Source organism: Phyllopteryx taeniolatus, unplaced genomic scaffold, assembly GCF_024500385.1.
Source record: "Phyllopteryx taeniolatus isolate TA_2022b unplaced genomic scaffold, UOR_Ptae_1.2 contig_213, whole genome shotgun sequence".
Taxonomy (NCBI): Eukaryota; Metazoa; Chordata; class Actinopteri; order Syngnathiformes; family Syngnathidae; genus Phyllopteryx; species Phyllopteryx taeniolatus.
The window spans coordinates 2,936-14,658 of record NW_026903135.1 but is presented as its reverse complement, the minus strand read 5'-3'; the positions used below and the strand labels follow the sequence as shown (position 1 = coordinate 14,658).

The following is an 11,723-nucleotide window of genomic DNA, read 5'->3' as shown; positions in this document are numbered from 1 at the left end:
GACCCCTAACGGGACAAGCCGAAAGGAAAAGAAGAATTCGGTCACAGAGGTCCACACCACCCATTGTGTCATTGTACTCCCTGATGACTGCGGGTCTTCTCACTTGGACCTGGATCTGGTCTTTGTCTTTGTTTGACCATCTGATGCAGACATCTTCAAGCTTTTTCCCGTGTGCAGTAGAAGCCATCAAAACTGGCTTGTTGTCAAACCAATTTGTTATTTCCAACTCTGGACTTCTCCTGACTATCATCACTGACGATCCCGTCCCTTCTCTTTTCAATTTTTTGTCATCAGTCAACCGACATGGCTTTGGGACACGTTTTTTGTTATGGTCTCAATTGCCGGAAGGCCCTAATCAGCAATTCATCCATGTGGTTAATTTACGTGAAGTAGCGGTCGAAGTACAGCGGACTTCCTGTGGGAACAGTTTCAACCATGCGTAGTACTGCCGCTGCCCCAATTCTCAACCTTTGACCAGCAAATGTATTCTTCCCTTGATATACGGTCCAACATCAGAACATCAGGAGAAGCAAGGACAAATACCTTTAAGCCTGTAGGGTATGGCTTACATGGAACAGATTGCCTGATGGGACAGCGGCCTGTAAAAGGGATCATTTGCTCATCGATGCAGACTTTTCCTGGTTTCGGGAAGCTAAGGCAGCCTCGCCTTACTCTGTCCAGAAGAGGCCTGACTCTCCAAATAATGTCTTTCCTCTGTTACATCCAGGTCATTGACAATCTTCAGTGAGTTTCTCAACCTGAAGAACCTGTTCCTTGTCATTTTTTGGCTTATTATTACTTATCTTACTACTCACTATTACGTATCTTCAGTATCCATCTATCGAGTTATCATACGTGCTGGTCTTTGCTCACAGAGGATCTAGCTATCTATCTATCTCGCTATCTCGCTATCTATCTGTTTATAACCCCACAAAGAACTGTGTTTTGGGGCAGAAAATGGAATGTAAACAAAGAACTTGAAAGCTATTTAGCTATTGGATGCAGGAGATAGGCTCTCATGGAAAAGGATGACGCGCTGTGGCGACCCCTAACGGGACAAGCCGAAAGGAAAAGAAGAAGAAGAAGAAGACAGTGGCGTATTAGTTTCCCACGTGGAGCATAGTTGAAAAGTGACAAGAAATGTTGCTTCCTTGTTCTCGAGCCGCGAGTTTCCTCTGTAAACAACTACAGTGCAGCCCTGCCTGGCTGGTGGATGTCATGGCAAGCAAAATGCCTTTGGTGGTACAGCAAACTCATCTGAAACGGCATTTACAAATATAATATACTGTTTTCAGAGGCTATTTTTAAACAAAATAATTTATTATTCTCAACTTATATGAAAGTGGGTCGTGACTTTACAACATTAGGAACATGCGGGTGACAGTTGAAAACCACTGTTAAGACCACGCTAGCCTGCTTGAGTGTTTGCCAAGGTTGTCATGCGCAATAGGTCACAGTAGGTGGCAGTAGCGTTTTGATACGCACATCAAACTGTTGTACCCGAAAGTGTTATCAGTGTGTGACATTCGACTGGACGAATGCATTATTTTCTTCAAGTCCAATTATGTTTACAGTTTTTCGATTTTCTTTAATTAGTTAAATCATGGCAGCACGGTGGTGTGAATGTGAGTGCGAATGGTTGTTTGTTTGCATGTGCCCTGCGATTGGCTGGCAACCAGTTCAGGGTGTACCCCGAATGGGTGGTTCATATGTTTCTGGGTGTGAATGACCCAACTTTCAAGTTATTTTATCGTCTCTCGATGCCGCTGTGCATTATGGGTATCCATTTACTGTCTCAATTTAAACTGAAATTCTCAAATAAGAAGCATATTTCTTCATGTATTAGCACACAGTAGCGTTTCATCTAGCGTATGTTCCGTTGTGGGTGTGGTTGTTCACATGCTCATGATGACATCGTCGCTTGAGATAGCGTGCGCGTGAATGACTTGTGTGCTCGCGCCCAGTCCAACTCATACTTACCTGGCAGGGGAGACACCATGATCAAGAAGGTGGTTCACCCAGGGTGAGGCTCAACCATTGCACTCTGGTTGTACTGACCCCTGCGAATTCCCCAAATGTGGGAATCTTGACTGCATAATTTCTGGTTGTGGGGGACTGCGTTCGTGCTTTTCCCTGATCATTGGTTAATGAAAATGAACACTCTGTATTCCATAGTGATGTAGTTGTGTGGTAATTTAGCATGGCTTAAATGTTTATAAGCTGTTTTGTGACTGTTTTCAAATGCTTTTAGTCATGTAAAGCACATTAAGTTAGCTTGTGTATGAAATGCGCTATATCCTCCTGAGAATCAAGGAAAAAAAGTGTCTTTCAATTGATTTATATTGTGATTTCCTGACTCCTTGGAGCTAAAACAACAACTCACAATTTAGAGATTTAAAAAAAACATTTTTAATTTTGATTTTACAGCATGTCTACTGTAGTTGACAGCAGTTGTGGTTGTGGCCACAAGCTGAATAGCTGTTTGCTCAACATTTTGATGAAAAAACATCAATGGCCTTGCCTCGCTCAACTACTTCCTGTTTCCTGCTTTGGGAACTGACATTAGGACTCTAGTGCCATCGTCGCAGAGGAGGCGAATTACACCCCTTCCATAATTTAGTTACACAACGTTGCTGTTCCTCATGTCGTAAGCGTTAATAATCGAATAAAAACGTCAAAATCCTTGAATATTTTCCATTAAACGTTTCAACGTATACCCCAAAACAGTAAGCATGCCCTGCCCAAGAAAACCAACCACTTGTGAAATACTTAACAAAAATCAGCCATTATTACTTGACAACACACAACAATAGAAAGAGAAAATCCATATTCGTAAAAAAAATTTTGTTTGGTTGTCATACTTAAGTATAATAGTCTTAAGGAAATGTATGGTCACGAGTAGGCCCCGTGTTTCGCAATTAGCTTTACCTATTGATGTGAAGTGACGTATCCAATTTTGCTTCCTTAAAATCTTATGACTGGTCACTCGAAGGAGATTGACAACTTAGAGGAGTCTGTATTAACATTTTGTTTCAGTTGTTGATGCATTTTTCATCTAATTTGTTCAATTTACCTAACTTGACCGCTTGTATTCCAAAGTGATGCTCAGGTCACCTGGGAGATCTCAGCGTTCTTACATAAAGACTAAATAAGTGTTGCTATTGGACAATGACTTCATTATAAAACTCTAAAAATATGTATTTTTGGTTATTATTCATTGTTAATGAATTCATATTAAAATGTGCAAGTGGACATAATGTCAGAGAGCACTGAAGACTTTACCAATTATTCAGAAATAAGTTACAAATTGCCCTGCGATTGGCTGGCAACCAGTTCAGGGTGTACCCCGCCTCCTGCCCAACGATAGCTGGGATAGGCTCCAGCATTCCCGCGACCCTCGTGAGGAGAAGTGGCTCAGAAAATGGATGGATGGATAATTATTACAGTGTATAATTTTAAACAACTTTTCTATGACTTCTGTAATTTATTTTGCCCTCATTTCAATGTTTAATTGATGTGAAAGATAAAACTGTGCTCCCTACTTACAGAGCTGATGTAATATTCTGTTGGCAGTAACAATGAAATTGCTCAAAATGTCATGGTCTGTGTTTTGGTTTGGGTTGTGTTTAGTTTTGTTCCATGTTTTCCTGTGTTCCATGTTTGTCGTGTGCTCATTAGGTTGTTGAGTCCACCTGTTCTCGTCTACTTTGTGTCGACCAATCATCTCTCTCCAGTCACTCGTGTCTTGTCCAGGTGTTCCTCGTTGTCTCGTCAATTTGTTTGTATTTAGTTCCCTGGTTTCTTTCAGTTCTTGTCGGTTCATTGTCGTTGTCACATGTCTTGCCATGTCATAGTCGCCAGTTGTTTTTATCATTGTGATTAAATATTATTATTTTGAGATTCCCGCACTCCTGCCTTGCCTCCCTGCTTCCCTGCAATTGGGTCCACCATGTTCTTGCCTTGCGTTCCTCGCCTTCGCCCTAACCATGTACGTGACAGAATGAACCGACCAGAACAGGACCCAGCGGGAAGAACATGGCGTCACCCTGGACACCACCAAACTGCCTCCCACCGTCCTCAGCCTGCCATCCATACCTACCCTCCTCCAGTAAGCCCAATCGTTCAGTCTTTTCTGTCATTTTCATCGGGACCCCCCACTTGTCCTAGTTATTCACCATGCCCTACTATTTTTCATCCACGTTTCTTTAGATTCTGATTTTTCTGATTGTGAAGATGGCCCCGATTTAGTTAACCTCCTGTATGATTCTGAATCTGACACAGATTTAGATTTTTCTGGTTCCTTCCCTAGTTTATCCCGTCCTCGTCAGTTTTTGTCACGTCTCCCCGTTTCCAACCCTAGTGAGTCCAAATCCTTTCCCTCGGACCTTTTCTTGGGCACCCGTTTGGCCATCTACCCGGGACCTCCGTTGGTGGCCAACGGAGGTGCCCAAGTAAAGGTCAAATTTTGCCCCCTCGTTGTTTTTCCCCTGTTCACAAGTCACTTAATTTTTCACCTGTTCCCACACGTTGTTCCACGGCTCCAATTAAGTCACGTCTAGTCAAACCTACCCCCAAGCCACCATGTTCAGTACCAGCCATTTTTCCTAGTTCACCTTCCCGAGACCTTGTGCACTCTTCCACTCCCGTACCCTCTACTCCCAAACCTCAATGGCGGCAGGCTGAGGAAGCGACTGCAGGCCCCGTTCCTGCTCCTCGGCAGCTGCGGCAGGCTCCCGTTCCTCCTCCTCGGCAGCTGCGGCAAGCTCCCGTTCCTGCTCCTCGGCAGCTGTGCCAGGCTCCCGTTCCGGCTCCTTGGCAGCTGCGCCAGGGTCCCGTTCCGGCTCCTCTGCAGCTGCGCCAGGCTCCCGCTCCGGCGGCGCTCGTCCAGCGGCCGCCACCCGACCCCGCTGCGGCGGCGTTCGTCCAGCGGCCGCCACCCAACCCTATTGCCTGGCCCCAGCATTACCATTGGGTTCGGCACCGTGGCCGTCCGCCTGAATGCCCCTGTAAAGACCCTGGTGCTTGGCGTCCTGGACGACCTCCTGAACCGCTCAGCCAAGCACCTCACCTCGGGTGGCCTGGATGGCCACCAGACTGACCTGAGGGGTGGACTCTGTATCCTCCTCCAGGCCCCCTTCCGCCCACCCTGGGTTGGTGACTTTTTGGTTGTTGTTTGGGGAACGTCTGGGATCCGTTCCTTTAGAGGGGGGGTACTGTCATATTCTGTGTTTTGGTTTGGGTTGTGTTTAGTTTTGTTCCATGTTTTCCTGTGTTCCATGTTTGTCGTGTGCTCATTAGGTTGTTGTGTCCACCTGTTCTCGTCCACTTTGTGTCGACCAATCAGCTCTCTCCAGCCACTCGTGTATTGTCCAGGTGTTCCTCGTTGTCTCGTCAATTTGTTTGTATTTAGTTCCCTGGTTTCTTTCAGTTCTTGTCGGTTCATTGTCGTTGTCACGTCTTGCCATGTAAGTCGCCAGTTGTTTTTATCATTGTGATTAAATATTATTATTTTGAGATTCCCGCACTCCTGCCTTGCCTCCCTGCTTCCCTGCAATTGGGTCCACCATGTTCTTGCCTTGCGTTCCTCGCCTTCGCCCTAACCACGTACGTGACACAAAAGGGAAAAGAAAGTGATCTGTTCTCATCAGTTTAATATCTGATACGTCTCCTATCCGGGGACCATATATTAAATTGATTTTTGGAACTGGGAGATGGAATAGGGGCTTGCTCCGTCCACTCCACGCATCGACCTGGTATTGCAGTACCTCCAGGAATGGTGCACCCCCACAACTTGGTCAAAGTAATGAAATGCTTAACCGTGCACACCCAACAATCATAGGACATGAAGTGCAGAATGTAGTGTAAAACCAATGAATCTCATTTCGGGGGTTGGTCGCTCTCGGGATTCAATGGGTCGCAGACAACTATCAAAAACTTACGTGCATAGTTATTCTGATTTTCGGTACAGTACGCAGGCGTTTTAAGTTCCCACATGGAGCACAGTTGAAAAGTGACAAGAAATGTTGCTTCCTTGTTCACTTGGTAAACAAATACAGAGCAGCCCAATCTGGCTGGTGGACGTCTTGGGAGGCGATATGACTTTGGCGGTACAGCAAACTCATCTGAAAGGGCATTTACAAATATAATATGCTGTACATGTACAAGTAGGTCGCGACTTTGTAACATTAGGAACATGCGGGTGACAACAGTTGAGAACCACTGTCGAAGGCTTTTCTTCACCTGCGTAAAAAAAACATCCAATTGTATCTGTGTCGGCGGCACGGTGGAGACTGGTTAGAGCGTCTGCCTCACAGTTGTGAGGACTGGGGTTCAATCCCCGGCCCCGCCTGTGTGGAGTTTGCATGTTCTCCCCGTGCCTGCGTGGGTTTTCTCCGGGCACTCCGGTTTCCTCCCACATCCCAAAAACATGCATTAATTGACGACTCTAAATTACCCGTAGGTGTGAATGTGAGTGTGAATGGTTGTTTGTTTGTCTGTCCCTGCAATTGGCTGGCAACCGGTTCAGGGTGTACCCCGCCTCCTGCCCGATATTAGCTGGAATAGGCTCCAGCACGCCCGCGACCCTAGTGAGGAGAAGCGGTTCACAAAATGGATGGATGGATAAGACGAATGCGTTATTTCGTCAAGAACTACTTCCAATTATGTTTACTTTCAATTTTCTTTAATTAGTCAAATCATTGGTCTCTCTAAAACCCGAATGGGTTGTTTATTTGTTTCTGGGTGTTAATGACCTCACTACCAAGATGGCGCCTACCAGTGTGGTTGCCTCGGTAACGCGCTCTCTAGTATTGTTTTTGTTTTTGTGTTTTTCGTCCGTCTTTGGAGACCTTACACGACTCACTTACACAAGGGGAGACCTGCTAACCATCAAGGAGGCTACTCCGGACTTTCTGTCTCCAACTTTCACAAATCCGCTCAGTCTTTTCCCCGAGTTACTCACCGGAGCGGCGTCCGCGCTTTTCGGCGCATGGAGACGGAAGCGGCGCCACAGAGGGAAACGGGCCGGCATTCAGGTGAAACTCCGCAAGAGAGGACACAGATTGGTGTTCCCGTCGATCCACCTCGCGAATGTACGCTCCCTACCCAACAAAATGGACGAGCTTCATCTTCTGTTAAAGACCAGTAAAGACTTCGGACGTTCCGCGGCCATGTTCTTCACGGAGACCTGGCTTTGCGACGCTGTACGCGATGGCGCCGTCATGCTTCCCGGCTTCCACATTCATCGAGCGTACCGCGACATGGAATCATCGGGGAAAACAGAGCGGCGGGATATGCCTCTATATCAACGAAAAATGGTGTACAGACGTCACGGAGCTCAGCACACACTGCAGCCTGCATTTGGAGTCGCTATTTTTAAACTGTAAACCATTCTACTCGCCACGTGAGTTCGCATCGTTGATACTGGCTGGAGTCTACATACCGCCTCAAGCTAACACCAACGCCGCATTGCTTACGCTCGCCGAACAAGTCAACGAAATGGAAAAAAAACACCCGGACTCACCCCTCATTATTCTCAGGGACTTTAACAAAGCTAAACTCAACCACGAACTCCCTAAATACAAGCAGCACATCGACTGTCCTACCAGGGAAAAAAATACTTTAGACCACTGCTACACTACGGTAAAAAACGCATACCGTGCCATACCTCGTGCAGCCCTGGGCTCGTCTGATCACTGCTTAATTCAATGAATACCGAGGTACAGGCAAGAATTTAAATGCGCGAAGCCTACAGTGAAAACAGTGAAAAAGTGGACCAATGAAGCAAAGATGGAACTTCAAAGCTGTTTAGACTGCACAGACTGGAGTGTCTTTGAAAATTCAGCTGGCAGCCTGGATGAATATACGGACACTGTCACATCCTATATCAGTTTCTGTGAAGAGGTTTGTGTACCAATAAAATCATTTCGCACATTCAAGAACAACAAGCCGTGGTTCACTGCTAAACTTAAGCAGCTTCGCCAAGCTAAGGAGGACGGATATCAGAGCGGGGACAGGGCCCTGTATAATCGAGCAAGAAACCAGCTGACTAAAGAAATTAACATTGCAAAGAGGATCTATGCAGCAAAGTTGGAAAATCAGTTTTGCGCAAACGACTCTAAATCAGTCTGGCATGCATTCCAATCGCTGACTAATTACAAGCGACGATCCCCCCAAGCTGAGAACAATAGCACACTAGCCAACGACTTGAATACCTTCTACTGCAGATTTGAAAAGGACAGTTTCACACCACACACCCACCTGGCCGCACCAGTGACCACAATCACACCTCTGACTTCTGCGTTAACCATCCATGAACAGGATGTGAGACGCATCTTCAAACAAACAAAAGATTAACAAAGCGGCAGGCCCGGACCATGTGTCCCCATCCTGCCTCAAAGTCTGCGCGGTCCAGCTCGCACCAGTCTTCACTCAGATCTTCAATAGATCTCTGGAAATGTGCGAAGTTCCATCCTGTTTCAAACGCTCCACCATCATTCCAGTCCCCAAGAAACCTGCAATCTCGGGTCTGAATGACTACAGGCCTGTCGCTTTGACATCTGTGGTCACGAAGTCCTTTGAACGTCTCGTGCTGGACCACCTCAAGAGTGTCACAGGTCCCCTGCTGGACCCCATGCAGTTTGCCTACCAAGCGAACAGGTCTGCGGATGATGCAGTCAACATGGGACTGCACTTCATCCTAGAACACCTCGACAGTGCAGGGACCTACGCGAGGATCCTGTTCGTGGACTTCAGCTCAGTGTTCAACACCATCATCCCTGAACTCCTTTCATCCAAGCTTCTCCACCTCAGTGTCTCACCTGCCATCTGCCAGTGGATTTACAGCTTTCTGACAGGCAGGACACAGCAGGTCAGGCTGGGGGAGGCCACCTCATCCACATGCAGCATCAGCACTGGGGCGCCCCAAGGTTGTGTCCTCTCTCCGCTGCTCTTCTCTTTCTACACAAACGACTGCACCTCAGCGAACCCGACTGTCAAACTCCTGAAGTTTGCAGATGACACCACTGTCATCGGCCTCATCAAGGACGGTGACGAGACTGCATATCGACAGGAAGCGGAGCGGCTGGAGCTTTGGTGCGGCCGACACAACCTGGAGCTGAACACGCTCAAGACTGTAGAGATGATCGTGGACTTCAGGAGGCATCCTTCGGCACAGCTGCCCCTCACGTTGTCCAGCTGCCTTGTGTCAACTCTGGTTGTTCTGACCCCTGCGAATTCCCCAAATGTGGGAATCTCGACTGCATAATTTCTGGTAGTAGGGGACTGCGTTCGTGCTCTTCCCTGTTCATTGGTCAATGAAAATGAACACTCTGTATTCCATAGTGATGTAGTTGTGTGGTAATTTAGCATGGTTTAAATGTTTATCAGCTGTTTTGTTACTTTGTTTTCAAATGCTTTTATTCATGTAAAGCACATTAAGTTAGCTTGTGTATGAAATGTGTGATATCCTCCTGAGAATCAAGGAAAAAAAGTGTCTTTCAATTGATTTATATTGTGATTTCCTGACTCCTTGGAGCTAAAACAACAACTCACAATTTAGAGATTTAAAAACAAACATTTTTAATTTTGATTTTATAGCAAGTCTACTGTAGTTGACAGCAGAACGATTTTACCATAACACAACAAAATTATAACAGGCTGAAATGAAATCAAAAATATCAATCTTTTTTTTTAAAAAACAGCACATTTGGCCTGTGTTTCTGTTCAACTGTGAAACAAAAAGGCTATTATATCATACAGACTTGAGCTTTAACATGTTTGTCCTCTCCAGTCAGGAGGCCTAAGGAGCACAGGTTTCAATGTGTTTGCTTCTCCTCAGCTTCCTCTTTTCTTCATGAATAAGTTCTTAGTTATGGTACTCCAGGAAGCAGTTTCTCTTCTTTGTAAGGCAGAGGAACATCTTGCAACTTATGCATCGCATGTATGTTTTGCCCTTGAAACCTTGGTTTCGGCACCTCTCTGCATGGTTGCAGTCTTCCATTTCTGGCAAGTGCCTGGCCCCATATTTTCTTAACGATGATTCTCGTTGTGGAATTCTCTTCTTCACTTACCTCACCCTCCTCTACCCTCTTGTCAGCATTGTCAGGATCTAGGTCGTTCAGCAGGTCATTTGCCTGATGCAGTTTCAAGTCCAGGAACTGTTCAGTTTTTTTTCGTATTGGTAAGCACTTTGATGTCAGACTTGTACTGGATCCAGGAATTTGTGATGGCAACATCAAAGAAATAAGTAATCACACGCGTGGTCCATTTCTTGGTTCTGCTTGCCATGTGATAAAAGCTCAGCATTCGGTCACAGAGGTAATGCAGCCCTATGGGGGGCACAAGTCAGTGCAAACTGTAGGCCGGTCCCAAGCCCGGATAAATGCAGAGAGTTGCGTCAGGAAGGGCATCCGGCTTAAAACCTTGCCAAACAAATATGAGCGTTCATCCAAAGAATTCCATACCGGATCGGTCGTGGCCCGGGTTAACAACGTCCGCCACCGGCGCCGTCAACCTGCAGGGCGCTGTTGGAAATTCAGCTACTGTGGGTCGAAGTCGAAGTCAAAGAAGAAGAAGAGGTGGAAAGCGGGTTCTTCGGCAGAAAGAGAAGAGGAAAACACAGAGCCTAGAACTGAATGTGGGGACTTTGAATGTTGGGACTATGACAGGAAAATCCCGGGAGTTGGTTGACATGATGATTAGGAGAAAGGTTGATATATTGTGTGTCCAGGAGACCAGGTGGAAAGGCAGTAAGGCTAGAAGTTTAGGGGCAGGGTTTAAATTAGTTTACCATGGTGTAGATGGGAAGAGAAATGGAGTCGGGGTTATTTTAAAAGAAGAGTTGGCTAAGAATTTCTTGGAGGTGAAAAGAGTATCAGATCGAGTGATGAGGCTGAAATTTGAAATTGAGGGTGTTATGTGTAATGTGATTAGTGGCTATGCCCCACAGGTAGGATGTGACCTAGAGGTGAAAGAGAAATTCTGGAAGGAGCTAGATGATGTAGTTCTGAGCATCCCAGACAGAGAGAGAGTCGTAATTGGTGCAGATTGTAATGGACATGTTGGTGAAGGTAATAAGGGTGATGAAGAAGTGATGGATAGGTACGGCATCCAGGAAAGGAACTTGGAGGGACAGATGGTGGTAGACTTTGCAACAAGGATGCAAATGGCTGTAGTGAACACTTTTTTCCAGAAGAGGCACGAACATAGGGTGACCTACAAGAGCGGAGGTAGAAGCACACAGGTGGATTACATCTTGTGCAGACGATGTAATCTGAAGGAGGTTACCAACTCTAAGGTAGTGGTAGGGGAGAGTGTGGCTAGACAGCATAGGATGGTGGTGTGTAAGATGACTCTGGTGGTGGGGAGGAAAATTAGGAAGACAAAGGCAGAGAAGAGAACCATGTGGTGGAAGCTGAGACAGGACGAGTGTTGTGCAGCTTTTCGGGAAGAGGTGATACAGGCTCTCGGTGGACGGGAAGAGCTTCCAGAAGACTGGACCACTGCAGCCAAGGTGATCAGAGAAGCAGGCAGGAGAGTACTTGGTGTATCTTCTGGCAGGAAAGGAGAGAAGGAGACTTGGTGGTGGAACCTCACAGTACAGGAAATCATACAAGGAAAACGGTTAGCTAAGAAGAAGTGGGACACTGAGAGGACCGAGGAGAGGCGAAAGGAATACATTGAGATGCGACACAGGGCAAAGGTAGAGGTGGCAAAGGCAAAAC

General features: G+C 46.3%; 1 non-coding gene and 1 pseudogene across 1 annotated transcript; both read left to right on the top strand.

The window, feature by feature from the left end:
• The first annotated feature begins 1,972 nt into the window (after positions 1-1,972).
• Positions 1,973-2,136, top strand: LOC133473211 (U1 spliceosomal RNA). Its single transcript, XR_009786996.1, has one exon. It is a non-coding gene; the product is annotated as a U1 spliceosomal RNA (small nuclear RNA).
• A 3,448-nt stretch (positions 2,137-5,584) lies between these two features.
• On the top strand, positions 5,585-5,787 carry LOC133473212 (U2 spliceosomal RNA; annotated as a pseudogene).
• The last annotated feature ends 5,936 nt before the right edge of the window (positions 5,788-11,723 follow it).